The 21,975-nt window shown below is 41.6% G+C and overlaps 1 long non-coding RNA gene across 5 annotated transcripts; it reads left to right on the top strand.

Moving 5' to 3' along the window:
• The first annotated feature begins 644 nt into the window (after window positions 1-644).
• LOC102555465 (uncharacterized) lies at window positions 645-21,468 on the top strand. 5 transcript variants are annotated; one of them, XR_015644827.1, is made up of 4 exons: window positions 645-3,054; window positions 3,618-3,744; window positions 4,246-4,330; window positions 20,081-21,468. It is a non-coding gene; the product is annotated as an uncharacterized LOC102555465 (long non-coding RNA). The 5 variants fall into 5 exon arrangements; XR_015644825.1 differs by lacking the exon at window positions 3,618-3,744 and having other exon boundaries at window positions 2,511-3,054; XR_015644828.1 differs by lacking the exon at window positions 3,618-3,744 and having other exon boundaries at window positions 2,582-3,305.
• Window positions 21,469-21,975: the final 507 nt, after the last annotated feature.

The following is a 21,975-nucleotide window of genomic DNA, read 5'->3' as shown; positions in this document are numbered from 1 at the left end:
GAGGAGGAAGGGGAAGGGAAAAGGGAAGATGAAGAAGAAGAGGAGGAAGAGGAGGAGGAGGAAGGGGAAGAGGAAGAAAAGGAAGAAGAGGAAGAAGAGGAAGAAGAAGAAAGGGGGAAGGCAAATGCTGATCCACGGTCCTTCTAATGCTGATGGCATCACCATTCAGAGAGCCAACACTTGTGTTCAAAGGCAATGAAGAGCTTCGGTGAACTGCAGGGTTGAAGACAGTGGATTGTGCCTGCTGATGCATCACACATCCTTTCATTTCACCTCCTTTATCATTTCCTTTTCTCCCCTTCTTTCTGTTTCTTTCTGTTCTCTTCCTTTCTATTCCTCCGCTATCATTTTTTCAGTTAGAAATATCTTTGTAAAAATTCTGAGTGCTTATTACAAAAACTTCAAGTGGTATAGTGAAATAATTTTTTTTCTCATTTAGAGTGACCCAAGGCTTTCATTAGGTCACTTCTTTGGAACTAGGATTCAGGCCCTGTTTTCGTGTCCACTCTTGTGATAATAACAGCACTGGGACTGACTAGGTGTCTGGAGTCTTCTCTATACCATAGCATAGTCTGTACTGGGTCCCCAGGATGCTCTGTTGGGGACTATGTTCTGTAGGATCAGGCTTTATCAATTTATCCATTCATTGGAACAGATTTATTAAATGTGTAAGGTGATGGAGCCATGGTATTTATTGGCAATGCGGGTTGAGCTGGCTGGTCTTACCTTCCTCTCCTCTCTGTAGTATGTGTGCTTCTCATGACCCTCAAGCTGGTGTTTGGCAAGACCTTTCTGGAGTTCTTGTCATTCCAACATATATGTATGTGTGAATATCCTCTCTGTAAACGAAGTTTTCAGCTGTCTTGCAAAAACAGTGCTTTCATACTTTGTGAAAAGCATGAAAGAGTTGTATGCTTTTCCAGAAACTGGTTTTCCTTTTCTTTCAGAATGTGTGTCCATGTTCGAACTCAGAGAACAGCCCTCGAGCTTAATTCTGGGTCTCGAAGCCCTGCTCTCTATGGTTTCTTGGTGGGAGCTGTGTCTTTCCAAGCTTTGCCAGGCAGATGATGTTGGTGTGCGTTTGACTTTCTCATTTCATTCAATTATTATGTGATAGCCATCAGCAAGAGGGAGAAATGTGTTCCCATCTTGCAGAATGGGCACAAACCGAACAGTGGTGCTGAACTCTTTAGAAAGTGCATGGCCTTGATGGTGTTGTTTGTAGATAATCTTGATATAAGACATTTCGAAAACCAGGAAGGTCATGTACAGTGTAATGTCAACCAGTGCTCCACCCAGAAAGGTCTTACCAAATACAGATTTAAAGGTAGGGAAAGTATACATGGTACAGAGACCGGAAGGCCAAGACTATCCTGTTCAACCCACAGTGTTGATAAATATCAAATCAACATTGCCTTATACCTGAATACTTTTTTTTTCAGTAAATGATAATCTTACAAACCCTTGATAATTTACTTTTCAGTGAAGAGACACTATCAGGGAACATTAGAAGTGCTCTGGGCTCCCTGAGGAACATTTCTTCATAACTTGGTTGCTCCATTTGGATCTCCATTTTTCCGTGTGAACTTTCCCTTTTGCCCAGCTTTTTCTTGGTGACGTCCAAAGAATTACCTGCTTGTACTTCTGCTGAGAGGTGCACACACAAGACGTTGGGTGTTCGTTGACCTCTGTGGCATATACAGCCATGGATCCTAAAGCTGACTCTGATCATGTGGATTGTTGTACAAGACGGGGATGAAGTGGGAGACAGGGTTGAGAAAGCTTTGCTTCAGTTTCTTTCCCACATCACAGATATGTGACAGGTCCAGTTCTCTGATACGTCCAGGGAGATGGGCAGGTAAGATTAGCATGATCGCTACACCCGCAGCTCTGATAGTCTGGGTGAAAGCGTAGAGGGAAAATTCAACCATAAAAGTAAAGATTTCCCTTCTCCGACTTTTTGTTGTTCTTTACCATTTCTTCCTCTCTTTCCATTCTTTCCTCCCTCTGTCCATCCTTTCTCTCTCACTGCCTTCCTTTCTCCCTTCCTTCTTTTCCTTTGTTCTAAAGTTTGAACCTGGTACTTCACACATGGTAGGCTAGTGATTTACCACTGAGATATGTCCCCGGCTCCTCCTTAGTAACTTCAGGCTTGAAACCAAGACGAGAACAGGCACATTCTGGAGAAAGAAATGGGAACCACCATAACTATTATAGCTGTTGTTGTTATTATTATTTCATGACGTCTAATGATCACCAGTATTAAGCCTTTGCAGCCAAAGTCAGGCAAGCACTTTCTGAAAACGACTCTTCGCAAAGCGCTAGCATTTCAGGACTTTTTCTTTTCTCTCCAAACGACACGTGAAAGAGACATTGTTAGAAATGATTCACCCATTTCACAGATTGAAATATGATACTTGGAAACGTTCCCAGCTTTTACAAAGGAAGCCTGTGGCAGATAAAAGCTGGAAACTTGGGAATTTATTTCTTCATCTTGCGCTGCACCAATTGGAGACACGCTGTCTCCAGACAATATTTTCTTTTTAATGGCTCTGAAGTGAATGAACTCCGCGGAAAGTCTAGTGTCTCGCTGCGAGTGATATGAGAAAGAAGAAGGCACGAAAAGATTCCTCATTAATGGATGTGTATCCTAGCAATGGGGCCAGGGGTGAAAAGGGCACTTGAAAAGTAAAATGAAATATGGAGTATGTGTAGAAATTATCTCCTTATCTGACTCGGAGGCACGAGGCTGCACGTTATCCTCTGTTCATTTATTTTTTTTCGCCTGGTTTTTCTTTTATTTTTAGATAAATCTGAACCAGACAGATGAGACTGAGAACAATCTTTAGAAGCTCTCTCTCTCTCTCTCTCTCTCTCTCTCTCTCTCTCTCTCTCTCTCTCTCTCTTTCCCCAAGGTTTGTGGGAGCACAGCTTTGCTCTTCTTACACATTCTGATTAGAAGTGCCATTTGACAGCTGAGGAAGAGAATCTAGGAGCATGAAATCGAGTCAAGAATCTCGGCGAAGGTTGACTGGCCAAACTACCCTGTAAAGGGTGAGATTTCAGGCTTATTAAGTGCACTCGATAGCAAGCGGGCAAAATCTAAAAAGTGAAATTGAGGTTTTTGTTTTTTGTTTTTTTGCTTTGTTTTGGTTTGGTTTTTGGTGCTTTTTTTTTTTGAGAGAGGGAGAAAGTAAAGGAAGGCAGGAGGGGATAAGAAGACAGATAAAAGAGGAAGAGATGGGGAGGGAGGCAAGGACGGAGGGAAAGAGCAGAAATAAGCAATGGAATCATGGATTTAGAAGGTAACAATTTAGGTAATTCTGTGCAAGGTTTTTTGTATTGTAAACAACTTCATTTAACTTTCAAGTTCTTGACCAGGATCTCCTCCTCCTCCTCTTCTTTTTTCTCCTCCCCTCCTCGTCCTTCTTCTCCTCATCCTCCTCCTCGTCCTCCTCCCCTCCCCCCTCTTCTTCTTTTGTCTTATTTTTCATCCTCCTCCTTTTTCTTCTTCTCCCCCTCCTTTTTCTTTTTCTTCTTCTCCTCCTCCTCCTCCTTCTCCTCCTCTTTCTTCCTTCTCCTTCACCTTCTCCTCCTCCTTCTTTTTAAAATGTCAGTGAGGACTTTAGGTGCTGTCTGCAGTGTTTGAGGTTCAAATCCAGCTTTGTGAATGGTCATCAGCCTGCTCCTCATCCCACCCAGATGTCCTCCAGGTGTCTCCCAGTTTCTAGTGTCAGGGTATAGGTGAGTTAAGCTCACTTCAACCTCCTGTCTTCGCATCCAAATATATCTATGAGTGAGACACAACTTGTGACTTGAGACACACTGGGCACAGTTACATGCAAAGGTAGAAAAGATCAGTTGTGTTACATTTGGGGTGAACTGGTAGCCGGGCTATCATGAAGGGGAAGAAAGCCAATCTGGATGAGTCTTCCTGTCCAGAAGGCAGAGAAGGTTCTCTGAGACAGCAGGGACAAAAGCCTGAACAAAAAGGCTTGAAATGACGTGCAGGGTCTTTGTAGGACAGAACGCAGAGTTCAACGTCAGATAAACAGCATCTAATGTATTAGTGTAAGAGCTTATGCAAGATTTGAAACATGCTTCTAGTAACTCATTGCTTGCTGCTTACTGACCATTCAAATTTAACTGGATATTCAGTAAGCAACTTGTTTTCTTGGCTGTGCTGTGCCCTGGCTGTGCTGTGCCCTGGCTGTCCTGTGTGCCCTTGGACATATTGATGTGCAGCATTGAAAGCTTGGAATCCAGTATGTATGAAGAGAGCCTGGGGTTGAAGTTTATACTTCAAAGGCCCTGTTTTGTCCATGTGCAGGTAAGCAGGATTAAAACATGATTATTCCACATCATATACACCATCTGTCAGTTAAAAACGGCATGCGATTTGAATATATTGTCATTTCTGCTAAAAAAAAAAAAGGACTTCTGGGTTCAAGGAGTCACACAGCAAAATAACTTACGACAAACTTTAGTCTATTCTTTCTGACATAAAATAGATGTGTGAGAAGAGGAAGAAATGCTTGGGGTAGAGAGGGGAAAGTTAAATAAAACCAGCAGGATACAAAGCAGACACTTTGCTGTCATCTATACCATGTCTATGTGTTTCCTGTTTAATTTGTAAGTGGGGGAGAAGAGACGGATGGAACTGCCTCCCTCCATCTAAGTCCCATCCAAATCAAATTCAAGACATGCAGCTCCTACTCAGTAGCCACCGAGACAGGCACTGCACGGGGACAACTGGGAGTCACTCTGAGTATGGCAGGGGGTGCTTCACAATTATTGAAGAACTCAAGTTCACAAGAATGTTCCAGAAGACATTCTGATTGTGTTTGTGCTTTAGGCTGTCTACCGTGTCTGTGGCATGTTTCTGTGCTGTATCTCTTGCTTATGGTATTGGCTCAACTGAGGCTTCTAAATGCCTCCACAGGACATTTGGACAGCATAGAGGTTTGGGGGAACAATGACTGCAGACCAGTGTAGACATTTCTCTCCCTCCTCATTAAATATGTGGCTGTGTCTTTTCTTTTTTTTTTTTTTTTTATTAACTTGAGTATTTCTTATATACATTTCAAGTGTTATTCCCTTTCCCGGTTTCCGGACAAACATCACCCTCCCCCCTCCCCTTCCTTATGGGTGTTCCCCTCCCAAACCTCCCCCCATTGCCACCCTCCCCGCATAGTCTAGTTCACTGGGGGTTCAGTCTTAGCAGGACCCAGGGCTTCCCCTTCCACTGGTGCTCTTACTAGGATATTCATTGCTACCTATGAGGTCAGAGTCCAGGGTCAGTCCATGTATAGTCTTTAGGTAGTGGCTTAGTCCCTGGAAGCTCTGGTTGCTTGGCATTGTTGTACTTTTGGGGTCTCGAGCCCCTTCAAGCTCTTCCAGTTCTTTCTCTGATTCCTTCAATAGGGGACCTATTCTCAGTTCAGTGGTTTGCTGCTGGCATTCGCCTCTGTATTTGCTGTATTCTGGCTGTGTCTCTCAGGAGCGATCTTTACTCTTCTTCGTTCTGTAGAAAGAATTTAAAGCTGCTCATAAATATGAGTGAGAGCAACCACTCCCACACATGGGGCTCCTCAAGCATTTTAATAATTGTCCATTTTAAGTGCCAAGAGTTATGATTCCTATGTATGCTTCAGGAAAAATATGATGATCATTATATTTTATCTGCACTACTTTTTAATTGTTCGTTCACTTTGTCTAATAAACACATGTCATTAAATCCTATGTGAGCTGTGGTATAGCAAGCATACTTTGAAAAGTATTAGATGTAAAAATTCTATTTGATTTGGAGAATTTGTCTTGGTTTCCTTTTTAAATAATAGGACACTTCCCTGTAATTTGCTGAAACTTGTCTTCGCTTATACAAGATCATTAAGGACAGACAAGATCTAGCTGTGGTAAACACAGTCTGAGTTTCATCATTAACACTTTATAGATAGAACAGACCATAGTGTCACAATGACTGATTTTAGTCCATTAAGTTTTCTTGGAATAGTTTCCCATTGGTAGTAAGTTCTAAAAGGTACAAATAATAATGGGTTTGCATTGGCCATGGTGAAGCACAATGCTCTGGGGCTTTTAACTAATGACGAGTTCAGTGTAAGTGAACACAGTATAGGGCTGCTCTCGATCAGGTAATGTTTAGAGGTGACCTTTAGAGCAAACTTGTTGGTTATAGAAAATATGAAAACCTGAATCTAATTTCCAAAGTGCTGTGTCCAAATGGATTCTGTTTTTTAAAGTCTGAGTTTGTTTTTGGCCTCCCTGCTATAAGAATATACTCTCTGCTTCTTAAGAGGATATTGAGACCATGCCTAAAGAAACAAAATACAGAAATAGAAAGTATTTTACACAGAGGAAAGAACCTTGTTGTTAAACATAAAAGGTTTATGCTTTCTGCTGTTAAATGTATACAAGGATCAAAGGGTTGATGTCTCAATGTAAGGAGGCAGAGTGTGAGAGATAGTCCCTATGTAGGTGGAGTGGAAGACTGTGTGACCTCAGTGTGTCTCACCTGCTGGTGGGGCTAGAGAGTTTGAAGTTTTCAGCTTAGAGCTGGCTCTAGGTATCTGTGTTCTTAAAGATGCTTAGGGTAATTATGTGTGTTTCCTGGTCCACATATCTTCTAAAAGAATTTCAGGAAATTATTGACATTAAAAAAGAGAGAAAACCCCAGTGAATGAGGTCTTTGCTATCCCACACAAAGAAACTGTCTGATTTGACTGGAAGTTTCACTCTGAGGCTTAAATATCTGTGGTTATGGAATTATTATGCCTATATGGGCAACCTTTTCAGCATAGCTAGCATACAGAAGGGTAAAATGAAATAAACACATACACAAAAACCCGAATCAAAGCAGTTTCTGGGACTGGAGATGCAGCTCAATGGTAGTGTGCTTGGGTTCAGTCACCTGCACTGAAAACAATAAAAACAGCCCCTGCAGTTTGCCCCGCACCAGTGCCCACCAGAACCAGAAGTCCTGCACTTCTTGCTCTTATGAGCACTACTGTCTCTTTCCAGATTTTTAATGTGCAGTGAAATATGTTCAGACAGCGAGTTCATGTCAAGCCCCAGTCAATGGTTGGCTCCCTTATCCGTGGAAATATTTGATATTATAAGATATTTACATGGAAAAATAAGTCAGCTTTTTGGAGTTTTCTTTGGTACGATTAATGTAATCACTTTGAGTCATTGTTTTCTTCCTCTTAGCACCCTGTCGATCTCACTTTTGCATGCCTCCAGCTAGTTTTTTTTTGGTTGTTCCCATCACAAAATGACTTTGAGCTGAAAGATAATTATACAACAAGAAATTTGCTCCAAAAGTTGCATGAAGCCAACTATGTTAGCAATGCAAAGAACTAGTACATTTTGTTTTGAAAATTTAAAAAAAAAAAATAGACCTGGCAATTTGTCTACTTAACTCCTTAATAATCTTTTCAGCAGAATTCTCAGTGAAATAAGTCACTTTCCTCCTCCATTACCTCTAAAACTTCAAGGACAAATTCTGGGGGTGTTATTGAATAGAATCGTTTGTTAAGTACTGTAGAATATTGAGCATTAAATATACAATAGTGTGAATGTCGTGGGGGGGGAGGGAGACAGCTGCATGCACGTGCAGCTCTCACTCACTCACACACACTTACTCTCTCTCTCTCTCTCTCTCTCTCTCTCTCACACACACACACACACACACACATACTCACACACACGGGGGGGGGGGGAGCAAGCACACAAGGGATAGAGTGAGAATACCGAATTATATGGAGAGACGGTTAGGATACAAGTCACACATTGAACTGTATATAATATAGGAATCAGAATCATGACAACAGTCTGACTCATTTCTCATCTAGATATGGTAAGCATTCATTTCCTCTCCTATCTTATTTTCTGTTTTTTTCCCCTAATCTTTTAGTGTTATTAAAAGATACACTTAGTTCCAGAGTTCAGAGATCAGTTCTAAAAGCTCAAACCAGCATTTTCCAGTCAGCGTTATCTCAAACTAATGTTCAGAGAGATGAACCTGTGGGCAGAAACACAGATGCTACATTCCCTCCTTATCGATAACCAGATCAATGGAGCGAGGGGCTTCGCAGGTGAAACACCTACAAAGGCCATTTGTGCTGTGCAGCTTTGTCTTGTGCTGTGAGGCAATGACAAGGACAGGCAGAGTGCACTGGGGCCAGACAGTCCTGTGGAATGACATCAGACCTTTAGCCGGGGAGATTGAAACCATTTTCCTGCTCTTGTCTTTAAACAAACTTCTACCACTCGAAGGCCTTGTTTTTCACCCCCGCAGTACGCGTTATGTTGCCTAACGGAAGTGCAACATTGTCCGTTCCAAGTCTGCATCTTGGAAAACCAAAGCTTTGCTCCAATATGAGGTCCTGTGGTTACATATCATTTTAATAGCACCACATGCAGAGCAGGGTAGCATCGGGTCAGGAAAGTGCTTACAGCCTTCAGGTTGCAAGAGATTAAGTTCTACCCCAATTACTTTCTCAGCAAAAGCCAGTGGAAAATTAGATACATCCCACTAGGCAATAAATATATCACACTAAACAAAATTTAAAGGAGAGAACAATCGACCCCTTTCTTTGTTCTTTCAAAGAAGAAGTGGATTAGACCTTTTAAGAAAAAGATCAAGAGCATTTTATGGGAAATTTGGGGGGGAAAAACTATTTGGACTGAAATCAAAATGTTATGAATAGTACTTTCTTAGTAATGACACACATCAGCAGTATTTGTAGCTGTAAGAACAGTGTGATAAATTTTAATCGCTTGGGACTCCAGCTCTGTGGGAAGGGCTTGCTACACAGGCATCGTTTCTAGGTTTCCAGTTATGACCTATGTCTAGAAGACATTTTAATGATAACTGGAGAAAGTAGAAGGATTGTGTTCCTCGAGTGTTGAAATCCCTGCTTGTTGTCATCCTCAGCTCTAGTAAAGGCTTTCAAAGGTACGCTTCATCCTAGCAGTCAGGGTGCAAGACCAAAGGGATGCAGCTATCGGAGATAAAATATGCCAGCAACAGACACTCCTCAGGATTTCCTGTGGGAGTCTGACCAAAATAAAGCAATATTAATAAATATAAATTCTGGAACACTGTTATCAACAGAAACAGCGTCTTGAAATGTACCCTTGAAATTCTTCTAGTTTCTCCGGGCAGGTCAACTATTTCAGTGTAACTGTGCAAAATGTCTGACCTCCCTACAGGGACAATTGCTTTAAATTATATTAAAGACTCAAAGACTCTAATATGTCTGTGAGAGGAAGGAGCTTAATTTGCTGGATGCTTTAAATCTTTGGGCTTACTCGGGGCCCTTTAGTCCCTGACCCTGAAAATATTTTGACAGGGGGAAAAAGTGCTTTCAAAGCATCTTAACATTAAAGGACGTGCAACTGGCCAAATTACCTTTTTTATGGTTTCCTCTGTCTTTTTGTTATTATTATTGTTTCTTTTTTTCTTTTTCTTTTTCTTTTCTTTTCCTTCCTTTTTTTTAAATTTCTGAAGTCTGATTCTAAAGACTCTGGGTCTCTGGCAAGGGGTCTCCCACTGAGCTGCTGTCTCGTCTTCTTTGCCTGGGTCTCCTGGCCTTGCTTGGAGGCATAGGAAGTTCCTGAGGTTCTGAAGGACTAAAGGCCAAAATAAAAACATTCACCAAGCAGATCTGTGCTGTTAAACTCTGAAGGATTCTCACACTCATTTTGGTTTCAGCCCAGTAGTTTGAAAAGCTTCCCTTTTCGTGCAGCACAGAGTCAAATAAAATTTCCTGTCCTAGCATTTGTCATGTTGCTTAAGCATTCTCAGGATTCGAGCCTTCGGTCTCTCATGGCCTCCATGCGTAAAGCATCACCCAGTTAGGAAGATGCCTGCTTGCAGCCCTTCTTTTCTTCCTATCGTTTGTCCACGTAGTGAAATTTTCTTCTTCGATTTTACCAAAAACATTGCCTATGTCTGTGGCCAGTTGATATCTTTATATCCATAGATTAGTGCATCTCTCAACTCTCATGCAAGAAGTTTTTGTTCTAGATGGCAGTTAATACAGAGACTCACAAACCATCACCATGTAGTGCAGAGAATCTGAGGCTGGGGGGTTCTCATGTCTTCATGGGACTTGTATATCACACCCTCCTATACCAAGACTCAGGGACACCAGCACAAGAGGTTGTAGGACTCAGAGTGCATGCTTGCAGTGACATCATATTTGTCCAACTCGACAGTGCCATTGTACACATGAACTCCCATGGCTGTGGCTCCCTGCATAAGTCCCAGAATGGATTAGGGAGGGTCTTAAGTTTTACCCTTATCTGGCAGTTGATTACTTCTCAGACAGAATTAGTTTTCTTTAATGGTACAGATCCTTAGAAACTGCCTGTGTACATAGTCCTACACCCATGCACACACAGGTAGCACTAAAAGTACTTAGTGGATCTTAAACACACACATGCATGCACACACACACACACACACACACACACACCACATACACACACACACACACCACACATACACACACACACACACACACACACACACACACACACACACACACACACCACAGGAAAAGCAGAGATATGGGAAGGAATTGGAAGCAGATATGAATTTGACTAAAACATATCAGATGTATGCATACTTATAAAATAAAATCAGATAAATAAACAGGAAAGGTAAAGGAGAAAGACATAAAGACAGAGAGACACAGAGAGACAGAGAACATAGTGAATAAAAAAATGTTTGACTCTTTCTCATTACATTCTGGTTTCCAAATGTTTTAATCTCACAGTGTAGTTTTTCTTAATATAGTTAACGAAGGCATTGGGTGAAATGCACTGTAGTCTTATCATTTTCTGGATAATTTTGGTCACAATCTTTTGCCGTATTTCCTCAGTAGGACTGCTCATAAAAATGCTCCATTTCTCCAGAGCTCTGTGCAGTCCATAAGAATTAACATTAGGAAGTACTGCAGACAGCAAGAAGAACAACAACCACTGTTCTCTCTTCACGAGGTAAAGGGATTCGAAAGAAAGCTCAGTGGTTAAGAGCACTTGGTGCTGGAGGACTTGGGTTTGATGCATGGCACCCATACCATGGCTCACAATCATATGTGAGCACAGTTCAGAGGACCTGACACCCTTCTGACTTCCATGGGCACCAGGGATGCTCATTTTGTCAATGACATACTTATGCCAATATGTACAGTTAAAGCAAGCGCACATCAATACATCAAAACGTACACACACTCGGATCTGAAGATACTTCTGTTTCCCAGGTGGCAAACTCTAACGTTTGTTTCTTTGAAAAGAATGACTGAAGTGGTAGTACGGCCAAGATAAATGCAGAAAATAAAAGATGTTACAAGAGCCAAAGTTCAGACTTTTAACAGCTCCCGGTACGATTGTCTTTTTGTTTCTGTATGAATACGTCATCTTAAGCCAACAAGATGAAAGTATTCCGAGTCAAGGTTTGTTGGGCACAAATGCGACAGGGTTTATGCTATCAAGTTACTTAATAATCTGAGGTTGGGCTTCTGTCCAGCAAATTTGACCATTGTACGAGAGTCCATGGCTCAGGTCATTGAACAAACACTCTTGAAAGTTCAGACCCATTCGACACCATTGATGACTTGGCTTTAAAGAAAGGGGCTCATTTTCAGTTATAGAATTTTCTTCTTAAATGGCCAAAGATCTGGACCCTTTTCTATTCCTTCCGTGTGTCTGACCACCCTACCACGAGTGAGTCCATGACTTCCTCGTCTTCCAATGTCAGTGTGCAGCGTCAGTGGCTTATTTTAGTTAATCATTATTATCTTCACTTTCTTTGTTGCTAGAAACCCGTAACTGTGATCAGTTTTCATTATTATTTTTACCTTTTAAATATTTTTATTTCTTTTAAATATTTTAGGAAGGAATTGTTTAAAAAAGTCTTTCAAATTTTATTAGTTTATGTGTATGGGTTTTTTCCTGCATGTATATCTGAGTGTCATGTGTGTGCCCAGTGTACACAGAGGTCAGAAGAAGGCATTGGATTCCTTGGAACTGGAGTTCCAGACAGTTTTGAGCCACTATGTGGGTGCTGGGAATTGAACCCACATAGCAGTCAGTGCTCTTAACCATGGAGGCATTTCTCCAACTCCTAGGAACAGTTCTTTAACATATTGGAAACTCAAGTCAGTGGGAATATTTTCTTTAATGCCTTTTATTTTTTATCAATCTATTCTTTCAAGAATGCTTATCAAAGCAAGAAAGGAAACAAAGGATCTTACCATAAAAGGAACATCTGTAAATGTGTTGAACAGTAGACTGATTCTTAGTTTCCTGGTTAGGTTAACTTGTTTTCCATTCTGTGATGGATGAATTACTTTAGGGTTGGGGACCATGGCTCAATAAAACGTTTCCCATGCAAGCATGAGTACCTGAATTTTGAAACTCAGCACCCATGTAAAAAGTTGGTCATGGCATCACACGCCTGTAACACCTGAACTGAAGCTGTGAATACATGTTCGTGTGTGTGTGTGTGTGTGTGTGTGTGTGTGTGTGTGTGTGTGTGTGTGTCTGGGTCTTGCTGGTTTACTGGTTTAGTCAATCACTGATCTCCGGGATTAGTGAGAGACTTTTCTCAAAAATAAGGCTAAGTGATTGAAGAAGATAATCTCGATCAACCTTTGGCCTCTGCACACATGCTCATATACCCATATATACATGTGCATGTACATGTGCCATGAACAGATACTTATAGCATGCATGCACACATTATTCTGCAGATTATCCATGACAGCTAGTTATTTAATGATAACTTTTGGCCTAGCACAGATGTAATAGCTTATTCAACAACTTTTCTGAACTAGAAAATATTATTCGTTTCTAAAATTTCGATTGAAACACCATGGTTCTAGCCCTTTCTCTGCCATTTATTTCATGACCATGGACAAAGATTAGACAAAGGACCAGTTCAATTTGTCATTTAATTCAAAGTCTCTGAAATTTAGCAAACTTCTTGATAGATTATGTTCCTAGTTCAGTTTCCAAGATTTTTACTGCAAGTTCCGGCATCCAGGCTAACAAGACTGTAAAGACGAAGCATCGTAGAGGATGAGAGGAAATGGGCAGCAGGTTCATGGGAACATCATGCCATAGAAGATTCACGGTAGCTAATAGATAAATAATAACTCACAAGGACGGCAAGCCATAGATACGCCTTAGGACTAGAATGGTTATCAATTGATTCTGACTTTTTCACTCACAAGGGTTGTTTATTGTCGAACATCCAATTCAGACTGCACTGGACTTTAGAACTTCCGATCTTAATGGGAAGGTCTTGTCTAGGAGAAATCTGAATGTGTAAAGGGCTGAGAATGGGCCACTATATACTGTGTTTCACAGTCTTTAGAGTGCAGGCTCACACAGCATTCCAGCACTCATGAAGTTTAGCTTCTATGAGCAGTGCCACTGGCACTGAAATTATTCAATCAATACCTTGCCTCATCAGAAGCCTCCCTCAGGAGCAGTCCCTTTGAAGGCCTCCATGCTCTGGGAGAGAGGTGATCTCACCAAGGATCAGGAATCAATCAAATTGATATCTGCTTATTGTCACCTAGGAACAGAACTCACAAACCCTAACTCTGCAAAGGCAAGCGGTCAGATCTCATAATATTTGCTGTTAACTGAGGAGCATCATGGCTTTGCTTTTATTCAAAATGTATCCACATTAAAACAGCATGGGACTTTCTAAAGGCTTGTTAGTCATAGGTTCCAAGATGAAATGTGATTTTAAATATAGAAAACAAAGAAACATCCTAGATATTTTTGTTCCCAAAGTTCTTCTTCCTCTTGTTAGTCTGTTTAAAATAAAGCAAAACTTAACCTCCATCAGCCCGACTTTAGAAATGATGTCCTTGGTGCTTATGTAAGGATGTCTTACTCTTGGGTAATTATCCTCAAATTACATGAAACAATCACCCACTGACTGTCAACTTCACTCTAAAAGCATAGTAGGATGTGCAAGGTCTTTCCTATTATTCTGGTGGAGAGATTACTACAGTCAAAGCACACAGTTTCATTTTCAAGTAAAACAGTTTCAGATCTCCGTCGTGAATGCTTGGAATTTTAAAAAGACAGCAACGAGCCACTCAGATATTTTTCCAAGGCCTGAAATCTGAAGCCTTCTCATTTACCCAAACCTCCCACCAGACAAGTAGGAAAGATAAACAAAACTGCAGCCCCCTGGGCTGTACATATCCACAAGGCTGTAGTTCCTCAGATTAGAAGGGCTCATCCCTGTGTTCAGTGTCTCCCAGGAGGACCTCTTGTAGGAAGAGGGAGGAAGCACAAGGTTGGGAATTTCAGAAGATTAGGCAGATAGTCAAGTCCTGGATGGATGAGGCAGCCTGTAACTCATTAGCAGAGCATCTCCCAGGGGTCCTGTAAACATCCTACTGCCCGCACCGAAAGGTGGGGTTTCTGACAGCCTGGATGAACAATGTCCCTGTGCCCATGGGCATCAGTGCTGTTTATTGCAAGGGAGAATCAGGGCACATGGGCAATGTAAAGATGTGGTGGGAAGTGTCACAGCCGAGGTGCTTTGCATGCCAGAGGCAGATGCAGAAGATGCGTAATACGACTTTTCAGATGTCTATTGCTTCAGTTATTTTTTTTTTTTTTTTTTGGTTCCTTGGCAGTGCTGGGACTGGAACCCGGGGCCTCCTGCGTGGTTGGCACGTGCTTGCACAATGAATAGTCCTTTCCACTTTCATTTCGAGGCAGTTTTTACTAAGTGGTCCAGAGCTGACTTGAACCCACCCTGTAGCTCAGGCTAGCTTGGGTCTTGCAGTTCTCATGCGTCAATAGGACCAGTACCTGAGCTTACGCGATGGGGCTGGTAATACCATCTTAAGTAGAAGGTTATGAGACTTTCAAGAAAGCACAGGGTTCCTGGTACATGCTTCAAGAAAGGAGGAGAAAGTTCTTATTTTAGCTCAGAGTTCTTGGGAAGATTCTGGGGGCTGTTTTTGTTTGTTTGCTGTGACAGTATTGTAAGGACAGGCACAACTCTGTTACTGAAAGATGAATTCTTTTTGACAGTCTGCTTGGAGTCAGTAAATCTCCTATGGCTGTGTTTGTTTAGCTATCACTATATCAAGCAACCCTGTGTGTTGAATGCGTTGAACAGTGGCCTCCTTCCCTCAGCAGGGTGAGGACGGCTCGAACCTCGAGAGCTTAGAAGTCACCTACTCACGGTTTTCCGTGTCTGAGTGTCCTCTTTTTCATGAAAATATATTATTCTTTCCTCTCTGAAATAAAATTCAAAGTTTCCCCATCTCTGTGCGTCATTCTGAGAAGTTAAAAAAAATCCTTGGCCTAATGAAATGGTCTCTCTATTTTTTGATATTGTAATCAATAAATGTGTATTTAAGATGGACGAATCTACATATAGAGGCATTTATATGTATACTTCTAAAAAATGTATTTTTAAACTCACATGTCTCTGCGTGGATGTCACATGTGTTCACAGCCACATATACTGCAGAACCAGTAGGGAGTCTTGGATCCCTTGAAGCTGTAGTTGCAGGTGGTGGTGACATTGGTGGGCACACAGGGACTTGAACTCAGATCCTCTGGGAGAATAGCCAGTGCTCTTATTTGCTGAGTGTTGGCCCCAGACAAAGGCAGCATTTTTATGTGTCCACATGCTTGCCATCCATAGTCTCGACCCTCTTGGAAGTGTGTCCACCTTAGGAACATCTTGACAGCAGAAACTAAACCTCACCCATCTCTGTGTTCTATAGTCAGTTTTTGCCAGCTACTCAACATGTGACAGGCCCTGAGACTTGCTTCTCAGTGTTATTATTGTATCCCTACAGTATATACAATCTCAACCAAAGCGATACTAATAATTCACCATAGTTGATTTTGTCGTCCAAGGCTGAGGCAAAGCTTAGTGTCATGTAGCCTGCCTGTGCTGAGGGAACATCTGGGAAGGAACAACAGAGACACTGGGCTGACTCTCTTTCAATGGCCAGGAAATGAAGAGCTTCGTTCCTAGCAACGGCCCATTTTGTATTTTGGAGGCCGAGATATAAACAACAGCGGGCTCCATGAAAAGCAGCTGCAGTTAGAAATCTCTCAACAAGCTTCACATGTGCAAATGACAAGAAGGATTCCCGGTACCATATTGGGCTTCTCAGTCTCACACGCAGCACAGGGTAATCACTGTCAGCAGTGTTACTGTGAGTACCATGTAGAACAATGTGTCTGCAACCTACTTGCCGTGTGGCTGAAGGTGAGAGACAGATGGGGTGGGACCACTGACATTCACTAGTTTTTTTTTTAAACTTGTTTATTAACCCTGTGAATTCTGAATAAATTCCATACTGAGAAAATGATTTTTGGGAAAACTCATCTTTATATTAAATATGCACCAATTTTGTAGATGATTTCTACTTCTTCCTCTTCATCTTCTGAGTGCCTCCTGATTGGCTGTCAGGTTGTTTCGGTTGTCACTTTCTCATCTGAACACTTTATTGTAAGAGGACAACATATGAGACCTAGCATGGTGGGTTAAACGTGTAAGTAACAATGCAAAAAATGAAGTTCAGCTTATGGGTTCTTTGGAAACACATGCACAAATATTTACAAGTATAGAGAGAGATCCAACTTTTTTTAAAAAATGAACTGTACTCCCTTTTATTTATTTATTTTTGTGAATAAAAACCATCAAGTTCTGGAGAGCAGGACAGAGAAAAGATTCTGGGAAAAAAAAGTGATTCGTTTTACAACCTGGCTGCTTGGTTACCATGGTAACCACGTAGCATTTTCAGAACTCTTTCTCTCAAAATCTTTACAGACTTGCAGGTTTTTGTGTGTGTGTGTGTGTGTGTGTGTGTGTGTGTGTGTGTGTGTGTGTGTGTTTGTAGTGTAGGTGGTCTGAGGAAACATTTCAATGATTAAATTCAGCACAAGGCACTTTGAAGTCATGAGGTCCTTCAATGTTAACATTATTTATCATGCCTCCAGCGTCTCAAGTTTGCAAGTTTGAGATTTACCACTTTCAATGCCAGATTTGCCAATAGTTGGATTTTTTTCTAACCCACTTTCTTTTAAGATTCATCTTATTTTTAAATTGTGTGTGTGTGTGTGTGTGTGTGTGTGTTACATGTGTGTGAATGTTCTCATCTGTGAACCAGAGAAGGATGTCGTGTATCTCTCTCTCTTTCCTCAGTGAACTGCAGATTTTGTTAAGGTGTGGATTGTGAGTTCGTGGGGTCTGCTCGCCTCTTTACCAACCACACTGTTATAGTCAATGCTGATATCTTATGTGGGTGTTGGGGATTTTTACATTGATAAAAAAAGATCACTTGGGGCAACTTTTGTGACCTCCTGCTGCCAAGAACTCTCAGCTCAGAGTGTGTGTTGCAGGGCTCTAGGGCACATGATTACAGGTGAAAGACACATTTCCCAGGCCATATCACAGATCAAATATCAACCCAGAACAAGGCTGCATCCTTACTGAGAAACTCAACCTCCTCTTCGGAGTGACAAAACCACATTTTTAGATGTTATCCATCTTTCAGTTTCATGTCTAACATGTAAGTCTGTACCTCAAACTGAGCTCACCTCTCTCATACTCTCCAGGGTCTCCTGTGCTCCCAACCAAAATTCCACCATCTTTGAAGACATCTTGTGAACAACACTTCTTGAGGAGTGGCTTCCCTATCATCCCAGCATAGCTAAGCCCTCTCTCTTCCCTGTTTTTATATATTTCATATTTAAAATATATATTTTCAAATATAAAAATATATTTACATTGTTGAGCAGATTTGGGGGAGGGAGAAAGGGAGTGTTGTCGCATACTCAAGTTTTTGTTTTTTTTAACTCTATTGGAACATTTGAAATCTTGATTTCTTTGTACTAAATTGATAATACATATTCAATGAAAAGAAGCACAACCGGATTCTTTAGACTCAGTGTTTAGTGTATAGCTTTTCATTACTTTTAAGCTATGTGTGTGACTATATAGTATGGATTGAAAATACCTTTTGAAAATTGATACTACATGATGAAAGTTTACTGATGTAGGGTATGCGCCGTTTGATGTTTTTACTCCAGTGTTTTCAGGGCTTCACAGACCTGCATTGGATTGTATGCAGATAGCAAAGTTTATCGAGCTAACCCCTTATCCCAGGACATTCCTAATTATTCCATATTATAAATATCTTTATCCACTCAAAAATATTAGTCTTGGCCACTCAGCACAGCCTGGGTATGGATGGGTGAAGACACCCAGAGGCCCACCAGCCTTCATGGTGCTTGGGCGTGGGTTGGGGAAGATACCCAGAGTCCTGTCAGCTGCACAGCCCACCCTTAGCAAGAGCCACGGAGATGTGAAAGGATGTGGTGGACAGACAAGAAAGAGAAATGGAACAGTGTGAGCATCATGAAGAGCTGTGGAACTGAAAACATGAGGGTGGAGGGGAAGAGCCTGTCGTGAGCAGCCTGCCCTGCTACCTGAGGCCATGGCGAATGAAGTCTCAGCATGTGCTGCAGCTGACGGCCATGTCTGTGTCTGTGGCCGTGCAGCAGTGTGTGTGTGTGTGTGTGTGTGTGTGTGTGTGTGTGTGTGTGTGTGTGTGTGTCAATGTCCATGGTTTACGCTACCACTAAAGATCATGAGAATGTACCTGGTCTGAGCCACTGACTGGGACCATGTTGATGTCCAAGGCTGTGCAGAGCTGGCCCCACCCCTCTCTGGCTGTGGCACTCTGGAGAGCTGCCTCCACCCCTTGCCAGTTGCTGTACTCAGGAGAGCGGGCCCTGAACCTTACCTGGGCAGGACAGTAGAGTTTGGTTCTGGTGATGCGGGTGTGAGTGAGTAGCCCCGAGGGCATGAGAATAGGAGAGGCTGGTCCTGCCCCTTGCTGGCTGCAGCACTGGGTGAATTAGCAGTAGCAATGCCACAGAGCTCGCCCTGGAGGTGTCGGTACAGGAGAATGGGCAGGCTGACAAACTCTCCCGCCACCCAGGCCAGATACAGGGCTTTTGAGTTGGCTCACCCCAATGTGTATCCCATCTATGACACATTGAAAGGGCCAGTCTTGCAGATCCAAAGCTGCAGGATCTCATGGCAGGGCAACAACAGGATGCTTGAGAGAAGTCCAGGTGAGGGATCCACTGTTGATAGTGTAGCAGAAAACAGAGGTCTGGAACCAGACCAATGACTCATTACAACGAACATTTGCAAGTAAAGACATATGGACAAAAAGGTGTACTGTGTGACATACTGATTCACTACAGCTTCGACCACCAGGTTTTCTTTTTTCTTTTTTTTCTTTTTAAATTCTATCTTATTTTCTTTTCTTTGGGGGAAGGGAGGTTGCAAGGGCAGAGGGCAGATGTGAAAGGATGGGGAGATGAATGGGATTGGGTGCATGATATGAAACTCATAAAGTCTATAAAAACAAAAAATAGCTTTTTCTCTAGAATATTTGATAGATATTACATTGTCATGTATGTTTTCGATAGATTAATAAGCTTTTAGTTATGTAGATCACAGATATCATCTGAAGGTTTTTCAATGTCATTGTCAAGCTAAGATGTGTATTTATTTTTACATTTCTGTCCAAAGGTTGAGAAAGCATTTTACATTTCCGTTTTGATTCATAGTGGGAGTGAACATTAGAAGTGTGCTTTTCTTTATGCAGGTTTACTTTTGTGAATAAGTAGTTCTTATATTTTATTTCAGACATTTAAAATATCAGGCAGATATGTATTAATCGGTGTTCTTTAGAGCAACAGAACCAACAGAAGGAATAGATGTTAAAGGGGAGTTTACTAGACCAGTTTAAACAGTGGTGCTGAAGGCCTGGAGGGTCTCTTGAGAGCTGCTGGTCTTCAGTCTACATAGGAAGGCTGCAGAAGCTGGGCTCAATGCCCCTGATGTCCTAAAGAGCAGCAGAAGCATAAGTGTCAGTAGCGACAGGGTGTGTGGACTTGGCTGCACACTGGGAAGGTACTGCTAGGGCCAGACGTGCAAAGCACACCTGTTTCATTGTGTTTCTTTCTACAGGTGCCACCCACCTTCAAGATGGATCTTTCCATTTCATGTGACCTTTAAAGGCTGTCCTGAAGGTTCCATTTTTCCAGTTTGCTGAGATATTAGCCACACCTTTGCCTCCCAGATTCAGATTTTTGCTGTCTCTGATCATCATGGAGTCCTTAACATGAATAGGGAAGAAATTCCTCGGAGGAACGTGAAAACATGCACATTATTATACAAACAAGCCTTTCGCCCACAGAATCCATCAACTGACACTTGTGGAGGTCCATGCACTGCTGGCCCTGTTCAAGGGGTGGGAACCATGTCATTCCACTCCTATCAAGGCCACATTGGACATGGCAAGCCACCTAGCAAATCTGAGGTCAACATGACTTACATGAAACCCTACTTTGAAAAAAAAATACCCAAGCAAGCACAATTAAATGTATTTAATGAAACTGATTTACAGGTATTATTTTAAAGGCATTTATCTCTTTAGGATTATTGTTTTCAAATTTATTCCACCCCAAGCCTCCAAATTCAGTAGAATCAGGTCCTCAGGGAAAGGCCAGCTCTCTTGGTATGACTCTAACCATTAAATTGGTACCCACTAGAGAAGATGAACAAATACTGGCCAGGACAAGTCAAGTGAGCCAGGGATATGCCATCAATGAGTTGCAGTAAGGTCTGATGACCCTGAACTGAATGTTTAGCACAGCAGGTATGTGTCCCAGGTTTTACTGCCACCTTCCAAATGCCACACAGTGTCTTTTACAAGAGCCGATGAACTTGGAACTATGCAGGGAGTAGAACTGTGGGAAACCTGCTTGCAGTGTACGCCCACCACAGTCAGAGTTTTCAAGCCCCACCCAGCTACTTTATTCTTTGTGTTGAGCCGAGGCAGGCAGATCTCACCATTCTTTTAAAAGACATTGTGTGCCTTCTGTCTCCGAAGAATCAAAGGGCTGGGGCCAGGTACTGCTGATTCATAGGATAATCAAAAAGGAACCTGGAGTAAATGACTGTACTCATATGGAAAATAAAAGACTGACTGGGCTTATGATCTGCAAGAGATGAACCTTCCTGAGAATTTTTTAGGATAACAAGAAAATGCTGTCTCAAGCAGAGAATTGTCTGGAGATCTTCAGAGCACAGAAAGAGCAGTCTGGAAAGCTGTCTTGAGCAGGACATTGGCCGCCAGATTGGACTCATGATTTGAGTTGTTTGTTTTTGCTGCTCCCAGACACTCCTTATCCCAGAACCCTTCTGCAAGCTGAGTCTGGCCCTTGGCAGTGGCTCAGGTTAACCTTGAAACCCTGATCTCGTGTCTCTATATCCAACATAATGGGAATACTTCATTTTAAAATAAAGTTCTTCCATATTTATTAATAAAGATATATAGATAGTTGTTATGATGAGTACAAGTTTTTAATTTTCTTGTCTTATAGATTTTTAAAACGTGCTTTTAGAATATTTATTTTTGATGATTTTTTTCCTTGGTGTATTCTGCTCAGGCTTATCAGTTATAAGTTTCTAAAACATGTTTGGCTTTCTTTTTTTTTTTTTTTTTTTTTTTGGTTCTTTCTTTCGGAGCTGGGGACCGAACCCAGGGCCTTGCACTTCCTAGGTAAGCGCTCTACCACTGAGCTAAATCCCCAGCCCCCATGTTTGGCTTTCTGATGGGACTGTACAAGTAATGGTGCTTTGTGCTTTCTTAACACATTTGTAGAATTTAACTTACCGTTTCTGTAGTGATAAACTAAATCATAAGAAAACTTCAATGTCTTTATACTTTGTGATCTAGATGTCTAAAGCCATATTAATTTCTCCAAAACGTACACAATAATGTAATACCTATCAAATATTCTACGGAAGAAAGACTAATTTAAAAAAAACTTTTAATTGACTTTCTATGTATCTCACAT

Source organism: Rattus norvegicus, chromosome 1, assembly GCF_021556685.1.
Source record: "Rattus norvegicus strain SHRSP/BbbUtx chromosome 1, alternate assembly SHRSP_T2T, whole genome shotgun sequence".
Taxonomy (NCBI): domain Eukaryota; kingdom Metazoa; phylum Chordata; class Mammalia; order Rodentia; family Muridae; genus Rattus; species Rattus norvegicus.
Note: the sequence above shows the minus strand (reverse complement) of the source record. Positions and strands in the feature narration are given on the sequence as shown.